The sequence below is a fragment of the Haliotis rufescens genome, unplaced genomic scaffold, assembly GCF_023055435.1.
Source record: "Haliotis rufescens isolate VD_foot unplaced genomic scaffold, xgHalRufe1.0.p SCAF_1, whole genome shotgun sequence".
Taxonomy (NCBI): Eukaryota; Metazoa; Mollusca; class Gastropoda; order Lepetellida; family Haliotidae; genus Haliotis; species Haliotis rufescens.
In genome coordinates, this window is record NW_025963779.1 from 21752182 (window position 1) to 21766104 (window position 13923).

The 13923-nt window shown below is 40.5% G+C and overlaps 1 protein-coding gene across 6 annotated transcripts in view; it reads right to left on the reverse strand.

Annotated features, from left to right (window-relative positions):
- LOC124114593 (neo-calmodulin-like) overlaps positions 1 to 13923 on the reverse strand; it is a 98167-nt gene that overhangs the window by 26901 nt on the left and 57343 nt on the right. The window lies entirely within an intron of this gene.

Consider the following 13923-nt stretch of genomic DNA (forward strand, 5'->3'; position numbering starts at 1 on the left):
TCGATAATCGACAGCACAAACGATCGTCCACGTGCGACTGAGAGTTTATTTTCCCATTCATTTTCTAATATTCTCAGAGGTTGTAGCTACTGTTCAACCCGGAAGCTCTTACTTGTCAACTGGAAAACAAACGGGATGGAGTTATACAGATCACACAGAATGTGTTCCATCTTATAACATGTATCATGTTGAAAATAAGTTAATATGGGATAGTAAAATGTTTTAAAGTTGCCCAGATGTCTTGTGTTTGCCCGTTTGTTGTTTAAATCCGCGCAACGTAAGTGGTTAACCAGTTATTATGTAATAACCTACATGTACTTGGACTGGCGCCCCCGTCACTCAGACAAACACCGAGGTGTTGCAATACATAGGTACTTAGAAATACCAAAGATTCCACATGCGAGTCCTTCGAATGTCGTCAAAGCTCATATCCTCTCTACTTTCTGATAATGCTTTAACAATACATGAGAAAATAACTGGTTATTACATCACATTGTATTCGGCCATACCGCTCTATATGCTTTGTTAATATAGGCGTCACTAAGTTCACCTGGAGTCTGTAAGATCGATATTTATTGTAATCCTAGCAATAACGGTGCTGCACTTAAGACCGCCTTTAGCTTGTGATTATCGTGGAGGTTGATTGGTACTGTACACCTCTATCTAGCACAACACTGTACAGCCGTGTAATGTGTACACGGAAGCGTAGAATAGTCAAGGGGCTAGTTCTATGCTGTTCAAGGGAGATGACTAGTCAAGGGACTAGCTCTATATTCCTCAAGGGAAATAAATAGTTAAGGGGCTAGCCCTATGTTGTTCAAGGGAAATAAATAGGCAAGGGGCTAGCTCTATGTCGTTCAAGGGAGATTAATAGGCTCATCGCTACACACGTGGAAAAATATTGAACGCGACGTTACACCCTATTTCAACACCACTTTACCTCGGGTACTAGCATAGCACTCTACGGTTGTGTAATCTGTGCACGGTAGTGTAGTATAGTCTATTTCTATGTTGTTGAAGCGAGATTTGGCTCGGATCACGCGCGGTGCTGCAAAATTGACAAGTATTCAAACCCATTTCTTTGTCTGTAAACTGATTCATATCAATCTAGCAGATAATCATGACGCTGATTCAACAGAGACAGTATCGAATTTGTCACTAGTGAGTGAGTGAGTGAGTGAGTGAGTGAGTGAGTATGGTTTTACGCTGCTTTTAGCAATATTCCAGCAATATCACGGAGGGGGACATCAGAAATGGGCTTCACACATACACTGTACACATGTCGGGAGTCGAACCCGGGTCTTCGGCGTGACGAGCGAACGCTTTAACCAATAGGCTAACCGACCGCCCCTTGTCACTTGTAACTTGTGGAGCAGTGTGCCCTTGTAGGAGGCTACACAGTGCGGCAGACTTTGGTCAAGTCGGTGTAGATGGAGACAAATGCTAAGGTCCTGTAACATGTCTCCTCTGTTCGGGTAATGTAACACGGTCAACGGTTATCAGTTATCTCTATAACGTATGTGGTTAAGTACAATGATGCAACACAGTGGTGCTAGTCTTCGGCAAGGTGTGCGTAGATAGGACAAACGGATAAAGTTCGGCACATCTCAACTACATCATCATCCACTCGGTCATGTTACTCCCGGTCACCACGTGGATTGTCGAGGGAGGACTATGCTCCCGATATCACCGCTGATTAAACTGGACATCTGTCTGTCCATCTTCCCGAGGCAAGAGAGTTAACTGACCATAAAAGTCCAGTTTCCACCCTTGCCGAACTAGGCTGGTATTATGGAGTTACATTTTGGCCGGACTAACGAGTCTATGCATAGTCCAATCAAAATCGCGCACCGAAATCGAAATCCGGTTCGTAAAGTGTCATGCAGACTTCGGTCGACTGCAGGATTTGCAAAACATGTGCACCACCAACTCGTTGTCAACAGATATTTTCTAAATCATTTCATGCTTTTAATCATGGTGCTCGCGTGATTTGATGCACTTCGCGATGTAAGACTCGTTTTATCACAATATAGATCTTGATTATCAATCAGATCGTCTTGACTGGGCGCCACCGTTTTGTTTGAAGCAAATGCAAGTGATACGAGAGGTTGAATCTGATTGGTCAATAGGAGAGGCATAGAAAGGACATAACTCGTAATAGCCACTTGTGGCGCTACGATCGAGCCCAGGAATTCCAGCCTAGTTCGGCAAGGGTGGAAACTAGACTTTTAAAGTCAGTTAAATCTCTTGCCTCGGGAAGATGCTGTCTGTCAAGGTGGGTGCTGAGAAGGTAAAGTGACGGGAGAAAACCAGGCGTACCAACTGTCACCCTTATACCAAGGTCCACGAACGGTTGCTTGTAATATTGAATTGTTTAACACACTGTAATATATATATATGTCTACCCGACAGCCCCTAACTTTCCAAGTTATCGACCTCAAGTGAGATTTGTAAACAAAAATTAAAGCAGTGATCAATATGTCTGATGTTTGTTCGCCAAATACTTGGAAACGTATGTGACATGGCAGAACATTTTCTTTACCTCAGACGTTCCACTTAGCCCCATTTAATCTGGAAATCCGACTACAGTTTAGAACATCTACATACATATACTGAACAACTGCGACATATCCGTGGTTAGTCAGGAAATTCGTTCGTTAATCCGGAATATTTAAGTGAAAATGGTGCATCTCGAGTTGGCGGTGTTTTAATGGATGTATGTCACACTTTGTAGTGATTCACGGGGAAGTACATGTAAGGAGTTTAGGACGACATTGATGATTCATAATTGGACAGGGTATTACATGGAGACCGAAGAAAAGTCAAATAACTGTTCATGGGCGGTAGTTTAACCGCGAGTAAGTCACTGTTGTCGAATTTCAAAATTAGAGATGGCATCGAGGGTAACATACCACCACCTAGAGCGGACACCCGGTGTCGAGTAAAGGAAAGTTAAAGTGAAACACTTTCATGATAAATAAAATTGACAAAACCCTTTCAATAATCATAAGAAAGAGAGGGAATATGGTTTTACGCCGCTTCAGCAATATTCCAGCAATATCACGGCGGGGACACCCGAAATGGGCTTCACATATTATACCCATGTGGGGAATCGAACCCGGGTCTACACCGCCGCCCCCTTAATCATTAGAATCACTGTTGAAATATCCATTGCAAGATTCCAACTATATCATGAGCATGTGTTTATGAGTCACCACCAAACAGTGATGATACCAGGTGTTTATGAGTCACTACCAAATAGTGATGATACCAGGTGTTTAATTTAATGTTTCAACTGAAGAAAACATAGTACAAGTCATAATAGGGAATAGAACCAGGCTCAATTGTCAAACCATTTACATTTTCAACTTTGTACCCCATTATTCAACTCGAAAAACGTAAGGAAAAACATCATTCCGTGATCCATGGGGCATTTGCACTCCCCGTTGTGACCATATACATAGTTAAATATCTATCTTCAAAGGTTCAGCATAATTTGTGAAAACATGTACAATATAACATATTTGTGGGCATTTAGGCAAGAATTAGGCACTCCTATAGGCACCAATCGTACACTCCCCCCCCCCTTGCCGATCTGTTTCTTTATGCAGTCAGAATTTCTGCTCGATTTGGCAAAATCAAACCAAGGCAATTTGTCCAGGAAATTTAACTTTAATTCACAAATATCGATGATCCTAGATCGTTCAATAATGGTCAAATAGTCAATTCCTCCCAGTGATTTACCCAACTGAACTAGAAACCGCCTCATCTGTTTGCTATTTAGATCTATGCATAATGATTGAAAGTGACCAAAACAAGAGTGGTGACTTCAAGTTTGTAATAGTCAACTTTACCTTTATGTCGAGCAATATCCGTCCATCTAAGCCTTTGGTGTCCCTTTCTCAACTTTTGAGGTGCAATCGAACATACTGTTACGATTCTTGCTTGAAGTTAAAAGATGTTTGATCAGGTTGGCAACACTGAGTAAAGTTTTCAAAACGTTTCATGGCATAACCACATTTGACGCATCGGTGACAAAAATGTACCTGAAGCAATTCCCTATTTTGACTTTTACCAGATGGAGTTTTTAGGTGAACAATTGATTCAACTATGCACGTGTTTGTGACGGGTGTCACGGGCGACCTTTTCGTGAGCACCTGGTATCATCACTATTTGATAGTGATTCATAAACACCTGGTATCATCACTATTTGATAGTGATTCATAAACACCTGGTATCATCACTATTTGATAGTGATTCATAAACACCCGGTATCATCACTATTTGATAGTTATTCATAAACACCTGGTATCATCACTATTTGATAGTGATTGATAAACACCTGGTATCATCACTATTTGATAGTGATTCATTAACACCTGGTATCATCACTATTTGATAGTGATTCATAAACACCTGGTATCATCACTATTTGATAGTGATTCATAAACACCTGGTATCATCACTATTTGATAGTGATTCATAAACACCTGGTATCATCACTATTTGATAGTGATTGATAAACACCTGGTATCATCACTATTTGATAGTGATTCATAAACACCCGGTATCATCACTATTTGATAGTGATTCATTAACACCTGGTATCATCACTATTTGATAGTGATTGATAAACACCTGGTATCATCACTATTTGATAGTGATTGATAAACACCTTGTATCATCACTATTTGATAGTGATTCATAAACACCTTGTATCATCACTATTTGATAGTGATTCATAAACACCTAGTATCATCACTATTTGATAGTGATTCATAAACACCTGGTATCATCACTATTTGATAGTGATTCATAAACAGAAGCTTAACATATATTTTGAACATTGCAATCGACCCTGCTTTCAGCAGAGAATATGAATATGGAAAGAACTTTGTCGCTTTTTTTGTAACATTTTAGTTTGAAAAGGAAATTGATTCTGACCTTTAAACGAATGTGTTCCTAGACTACTTCAAACTCCTACGACTAAGAACGATTTAAAACTATAGATTTTTACCATGAATGTTGGTTAACAAGACAAGTATATTAATGCAGAACACTAGCTCAAATCCAAACAACAACGTCAACTGATATTTGATCGTCTCGGTCATCTGTCCATTAAGGATCTTTGTGGCAGTTGCCAATGCTCAATTTAGGTTTAGTCTGAGGCTGAAGAACTATAAGTTACCTACCTCTGTTTACCCACACCTGTGCGCATGTCAAAGTCGCTCTCAACTCACGTGCAGCGACAACAACAGACGTTTTATTGATCTAAATATAGAAACAGTCTACTCAAGCAGATGTGCTTTACGGTAAAAGCTTTTCAAGAGGCGAGCTGTTTGAGGGAAGCACTTGTGTGCAGGGCTTGAGTCACGCGTGGAGAGCGCGTCGAGGCCCAGTAGCATGCACTACCGTTAGATTGTTTAGGGTAAGACGCGGGCGTGTCCGCTTTATCTGGATGCCCGTCATATGTTGTAGAATATGATAAAACAATTTGTTCAGATGTAAGAGTATGGATATGAACGATTGTGTAATTACGATTGATGCGAGACAAGTTAATTAAGTGTGATGGAAAGAGGTAAGGTCAAATGGGTGAGGTTTAACGTCGCGTTCAATATTATTGCACTTATATAGCGCATATATATGCACGTATACGTGTGTGTGTGTGTGTGTGTGCGTGTGTGTGTGTGTGTGTGTGTGTGTGTGTGTGTGTGTGTGTGTGTGTGTGTGTGTGTGTGTGGCTGCTTGTACTAGTCCCGACTATAGCGCTTGCCAACTGAAATACCATACCGCAGTTTAACATGAATACCCCACTCAGACACAGTATACTGACTCCGAGCTGACCAGTCCATGGGATCGAACCCCGACCTTCTGCTCTCCGGGGAAACGTTCTACCACCTGACCTCGGAGGGGGTTGTGATGGGCATTTTTTTAACCTGAATAGATATGGTAAAGAATTTTATGACATCATAAAACGGCAATGAAAATTACATCATTCCAAAACGACAAGATTGAAATTTCAGAACATCACCTGGATAACTACTTTAAAACCCATCCCATATATTTCTACAAGATGTTCACTATTCGTTTAAACAACAGAACGGGTGACCTAGCTTATACGATATCATCTCCAATATTACCTCAAGCTTGTAATTAAACTTCATGTTTGAAACAACAGAAACGCCGTCCTTGGTTACAAAAGTTTATTCAGAAAGAACTATTTGAAAAGTCAGGCACTGACATGTTTTCGAGGCATGAAGAAACCATTCCCTGAATATCTATAGATAAATACCCCGTGCAGTCACACATTCAAGCTATATTCCTAAGAACAGCAATATTTAGCTAGGTTTTACAAATGCATATGTAAAACAACAGTTGGGTTCACCTCGGTTAAATAATTCCATTTTTAACAAGAGCAAGGGCAACCCTGGCAGAAAGAACATGTAATTACTGTGCAGTAATGAATAAACTCCACACACGAATTACCATACGACGTACGTGTCTAAGTCCCATTAACATGTCATTCATAATAGTATCTAGGAGTTGTAGGATTGAAACAATCTATCAAAACATTTAAACAGATTTATCGAGATGGAGAGGGGTCCTTCACGGATGGGTTCCATGTATAAATAACTGTGGTGGGAGGTGAATATAGGGGGCAGAACAGGCCTATCTATAGATATGACTTATGTGCTGGTTTGTCTGATGTGGAGCCATGCCTTACCACATTTCACTGACAGCAGACCTCTTCAAAGGTATTCAATGATAAACACAGACACTAAGAAGTTTACCAGGTTGTTGGAGTATCATCTATGATCAGTGTTATTCTTTACCGACATCATAGTGGTAAATACCTACAACGACCATCTCGATGGTAAATACCTTCAACGAGCACCACGGTGGTAAATACCTACAACGGCCATCTCGATGGTAAATACCTACAACGAACACCACACTGGTAAATACCTACAACAAACATTACGGTGGTAAATACCTACAACGAGTGAGTGGGTATGATTTTACGCCCCTTTAAGCAATAGTTCAAGAAATCTTACGGCGGGGGACACCAGAAATGAGCTTCACACATTGTACACATGTCGGGAATGGAACCCGAGTCTTCGGCGTGACGGGCGAACGCTTTAACCACTAGGCTACCCGACGCTCCTCCCACAACGAACACCGCGGTGGTAAATACCTACAACGAAAACCACGGTGGTAAATACCTACAAAGATTCTCACAATGATAAAAACCTGTAAATAAACGTTGTGATGGTAAATACCTACAACGACCATCTCGATGGTAAATCTCTACAACGAAACCTCACGATGGTAAATACCTACAACGATTCTCACAATGATAAATACCTGTAAATAAACGTTGCGATGGTAAATACCTACAACGATTCTCACAATGATAAATGCCTGAAAATTAACGTTGCGATGGTAAATACCTACAACGATTTTCACAATGATAAATACCTGTAAATAAACGTTGCGATGGTAAATACCTACAACGATTCTCACAATGATAAATGCCTGAAAATTAACGTTGCGATGGTAAATACCTACAACGATTCTCACGATGACAAATACCTGTAAATAAACGTTGCGATGGTAACTACCTACAACGGCCATCTCGATGGTAAATACTGTCAACCAACATTATGGAGGTAAATAACTACAACAAAAATCACGGGGGTAAATACCTACAACGAATCTCGCAATGATAAATACCTGTAAATAAACGTTGCGATGGTAAATACCTACAACGACCATCTCGATGGTAAATACCTACAACAAACATCAGATGGTAAATACCTACAACGGAACCTCACGATGGTGAATACTTTCAACTGAATCACTATGGTGAATACTTTCAACTGAATCACTACAATGAATATTTTCAACTGAATCAGAATGGTGAATACTTTTAACTGAATCATGATGGTGAATTCTTTCAACTGATATCACGATGGTGAACACTTTCAACTGAATCACTATGGTGAATACTTTCAACTGAATCACTATAGTGAAAACTTTCAACTGAATTACGATGGTGAACACTTTCAACTGAATCACTATAGTGAATATTTTCAACTGACATCACGATGTGAATACGTTCAACTGAATCACGATGGCGAATACTTTCAACTGATATCACGAAGGTGAACACTTTCAACTGAATCACTGCAATTGATATTTTCAACTGAATCACTATGGTAAATACTTTTAACTGAATCATGATGGTGAATACTTTCAACTGAATCACGATGGTGAACACTTTCAACTGAATCACTATAGTGAATATTTTCAACTGACATCACGATGTGAATACGTTCAACTGAATCACGTTGGTGAATACTTTCAACTGATATCACGAAGGTGAACACTTTCAACTGAATCACTATAGTGAATATTTTCAACTGACATCACGATGGTGAATACTTTCAACTGAATCACGAAGGTGAATACTTTCAGCTGAATCACTATGGTGAATATTTTCAACTGAATCACGATGGTGAATACTTTCAACTGAATCACGATGTGAATACGTTCAACTGAATCACGATGGTGAATACTTTCAACTGATATCACGATTGTAGATACTTTCAACTGAATCACTATAGTGAATACTTTCAACTGAATCACGATGTGAATACTTTCAACTGAATCAGGAAGGTGAACACTTTCAACTGAATCACTATGGTGAATACTTTCAACTGAATCACGATTGTGAATACTTTCAAGTGATTCACGATGGTGAATACTTTCAACTGAATCACGAAGGTGAATACGTTCAACTGATATCACGATGGTGAATACTTTCAACTGAATCACAATGGTGAATATTTTCAACTGACATCACGATGTTGAATACTTACAACTGACGTTATGTTGCTAAATACGCCCAACCGGCATCACGATGCTCAATACTTTCACTTGAATCACGATGGTGAATACGTTCAACTGATACCACGATTGGGAAAAAAACCAACTGACGGTTCATATTAAACAGCAATGGCGCTGTTTCCAGAGACACTCCCAACGGTATATACATATTGATAACGTGGGCAATTTGAAAGATGAAATAAGAATTTAAGACAAGTTTCTTTGATTAATTCTCTATTCAAAAGGTTATTAAGAGCGCGCGTGTATTCCCATCTATTCTATAGATTATGTAAATATGTACGTTATGCTGGAACAGTAACAAGGTCGGTAAATAACAATATCGAATAGTATCTCATTTGACTGCATGAGATGAACCTTAATGGTTTCTTCAGTACTGAGATAAATAATTCCATTTGAGGTTATTGCGCAACAAACCAATATGTTTGCTTGAAGTTTTAACATATGTCTTTGGCTAGATATTGACGATCCGTTGTACCGTACCGTGTCTGTGCAAGGATCAATCGCCAATATTTCGAACTGATAAGAGTTTAATTGATAACGCATCCAATAACCATCCCCACACAATGCTGATATATGTGGGAACAAACTCCTGGTTATTTTTTTCATGAGAAACGCCCTAAGTAACACACATTTTCCGATCAATGCAGCGATCATGTGTGAAGTGTGAATTATGCCATCCGTTACTAATGCTTCCTGTGTGTCTGAACGAGGGCTCCGTGCATTAGTACAACTAATGTAGCACCATCAAACAACTCGACCATGCATACCGTGTATGTCTTCATATTCTAATCGCAAAGGTTTAGGTCAGATTTATCACAGTTTGTGAGACATGGTGAGGTGAGGTGATATGGGGTTTAACGTTGCGTTCAAGATTATTGCACTCATACAGTAATGTGCATTCACGTATGTGTATGTGCGTGTGTGTGTGTGCGTGCGTGTGCGTGCGTGTGCGTGCGTGTGCGTGCCTTATGTCCTTTTGACCACATATACATGAGAGACCCGTGAAGATCCGGGATAGAATAAGTGTTCAGCAACCCATGCTTGCCGCTAAAGGCGACTATGCTTGTCGTGAAAGACAACTAACGGGGTCGGGTGGTCAGGTTCGCTGACTTGGTTCATGCATGTCATCGTATCCCAATTGCGTAGATCGATGCTCATGATGTCAGTCACTGGATTGTCTGGTCCAGACTCGATTATTTACAGACCGTCGTGATGTAGCTTAAATAGTGCTGAGTGCGGCGTTAAACAACAAACACACAAACATATACAAAAGAAAAACTTAAATATACATAAAACATGTGTGTAACACATTCACGCCAGGTAGACGTGACACCAAATCTGCCTACTTGTGACCAATTGTAGGCTTGGTGTGAATGAACCTGATAGGGCAGAACAAGTTCTAGCCATGATTGTAGAGGTTCTGTAGTAATAAGGAAAGGAAACATGATGTATGCTTCTCAACATGAATACAACTTTACTTCATCTTTAATGACAAATACAACTGGTATTGAGAGTCGGAAAAGGACTGCTCATACCACGTCACCGTCGTTGTTACTACCATCAAAACAACATCAAATATTCACGGTAGCCTTGTTGTTACTGCCATCAAAACAACATCAGACAGTCACGGTAGCCTTGTTGTTACTACTATCAAAACAACATCGAGTATTCAGGGTACCGTCGTTGTTACTACCATCAAAACAACATCAAATATTCACGGTACCGTCGTTGTTACTACCATCAAAACAACATCAGATAGTCACGGTAGCCTTGTTGTTACTACCATCCATCGAAACAACATCGAGTATTCAGGGTACCGTCGTTGTTACTACCATCAAAACAACATCAGATGGTTACGGTACCGTCGTTGTTACTACCATCAAAACAACATCAGATAGTCACGGTACCGTCGTTCTTATTATCATCCTGACAAAAGTACCTCTACTTGGTTTCTTCAATCAACGCCAGCGACTATTCCTGACACCGCAGTTTTTACTATCAACACAGGCGAGTTACTACTACTACTACTACTACTACTACTACTACTACTACTACTACTACTACTACTACTACTACTCTTCCTTCTACTACTACTACCACTACTACTACTCCTCCTTCTTCTACTTTTGTCAGCACCATACCCGTGCTCGTGGGTTTCACCGAAGTAGTAAACGTCTGAGACCTGCATCACTTCGGGCTTTCCTCCCACATAAAGCTGACACGCCGTGATATAACTGGAATACTGTTAAAAGCGGCGTTAAACCCAACTCACTCACTCATTCCTTCTTCTACTACTACCACTACTCCTCCTTCTTCGACTACTACTACCACTACTACTACTCCTCCTTCTTCTACCACTACCACTACTACTACTACTACTACTACTACTACTAAGCTTCAGTTCCACCTTCTGTGCCCACATCTACGATGCAGTTACGAGAAAGGGTGCATTGATATCACGGCATATCACCTCAGAGCGGAAAGCCCATAAATTCCACGAGTGAGTGAGTGAGTTTTATGGCGAGTTTAGCAATATGCTATCAATGTCACGGCGAGGGACACCTGGAATGGGTGGGAACACAGGAACAAACGCATGGGTCTCACCAAGTTCAGATTTAAGCCAACAATACGCTGCTTCATTCACGGCTGACATATGAACCGATGTCCCCACATGTACAATGAAACTGACTCGGAGGATAACACATTTCAAACCAAAAATCTGTTACTACCATCAAGACAACATCAAATATTCACGGTACCGTCGTTGTTACTACCATCAAAACAACATCAGATAGTCACGGTAGCCTTGTTGTTACTACCATCCATCAAAACAACATCGAGTATTCAGGGTACCGTCGTTGTTACTACCATCAAAACAACACCAGATGGTTACGGTACCGTCGTTGTTACTACCATCAAAACAACATCAGACAGTCACGGTACCGTCGTTCTTATTATCATCCTGACAAAAGTACCTCCACTTGGTTTCTTCAATCAACGCCAGCGACTATTCCTGATACCGCAGTTTTTACTATCAACACAGGCGAGTTACTACTACTATTACTACTACTACTACTACTACTACTACTACTACTACTACTCTTCCTTCTACTACTACTACCACTACTACTACTCCTCCTTCTTCTACTTTTGTCAGCACCATACCCGTGCTCGTGGGTTTCACCGAAGTAGTAAACGTCTGAGACCTGCATCACTTCGGGCTTTCCTCCCACATAAAGCTGACACGCCGTGATATAACTGGAATACTGTTAAAAGCGGCGTTAAACCCAACTCACTCACTCACTCCTTCTTCTACTACTACCACTACTCCTCCTTCTTCGACTACTACTACCACTACTACTACTCCTCCTTCTTCTACCACTACCACTACTACTACTACTACTACTACTACTACTACTACTACTACTACTAAGCTTCAGTTCCACCTTCTGTGCCCACATCTACGATGCAGTTACGAGAAAGGGTGCATTGATATCACGGCATATCACCTCAGAGCGGAAAGCCCATAAATTCCACGAGTGAGTGAGTGAGTTTTATGGCGAGTTTAGCAATATGCTATCAATGTCACGGCGAGGGACACCTGGAATGGGTGGGAACACAGGAACAAACGCATGGGTCTCACCAAGTTGAGATTTAAGCCAACAATACGCTGCTTCATTCACGGCTGACATATGAACCGATGTCCCCACATGTACAATGAAACTGACTCGGAGGATAACACATTTCAAACCAAAAATCTGCCCCTTTTTCTACTTTGTGGGAATAAGCATATGCTACTGGAGAAAATTACAGATACCTTGACAAATGTGAAACAACTATCCTGTGAAAATAGTTCCCTTCTTGAGAGACTTAATTTTGTAAACGATTTGAAGTAACACAGTGTCTACACGTGAGGTCAAATGTATCCCGTTTCTGCTGTCTTTGTAGATGCAGTTGAAATACTATATGTTAAGTTGAATTATTTACTAAGATGATACTAAGATGAGTGGAGCTAAGTGACGCGAGACGTTGCTCGAGGGAAGGGAAAGCGATAGAAATCAATCTGTAAGGGCACACTTCAGCCATTTTATGGAGTTATTTCAGATAAAATATTCACACGTTTTCCTTAAAACACTACGATTACCTAAAGAATGAACACGTTTTCATTCTTCCAAAAGAAGGTTGTGCTGCTATCCAATAAAATAGAAGAGAAAGATAAGTCTTCTATTTTTTAAAAAACAAACAAATTGCTAATATATAACTTCTTGCTTGAGGCAAACAAACATCTCGGTTAAGGAACTTAATTGCTGTTACATGACTGTGTAGTGCGGATCCTTGAATACAACTTCCGATTCTTGAAGGAATATCCCTGTGACATGCACAAAGGCGTCCAGTCTCAATGGGAGAAACACAATCACAGATACATATACTCATGAACCCGTGTGTGTTTGATACACAGTAAAGCAAGGTGTTCGGTGAATACAACTTCCGATTCTTGAAGGAATATCCCTGTGACATGCACAAAGGCGTCCAGTCTCAATGGGAGAAACACAATCACAGATACATATACTCATGAACCCGTGTGTGTTTGATACACAGTAAAGCAAGGTGTTCGGTGAATACAACTTCCGATTCTTGAAGGAATATCCCTGTGACATGCACAAAGGCGTCCAGTCTCAATGGGAGAAACACAATCACAGATACATATACTCATGAACCCGTGTGTGTTTGATACACAGTAAAGCAAGGTGTTCGGTGAATACAACTTCCGATTCTTGAAGGAATATCCCTGTGACATGCACAAAGGCGTCCAGTCTCAATGGGAGAAACACAATCACAGATACATATACTCATGAACCCGTGTGTGTTTGATACACAGTAAAGCAAGGTGTTCGGTGAATACAACTTCCGATTCTTGAAGGAATATCCCTGTGACATGCACAAAGGCGTCCAGTCTCAATGGGAGAAACACAATCACAGATACATATACTCATGAACCCGTGTGTGTTTGAT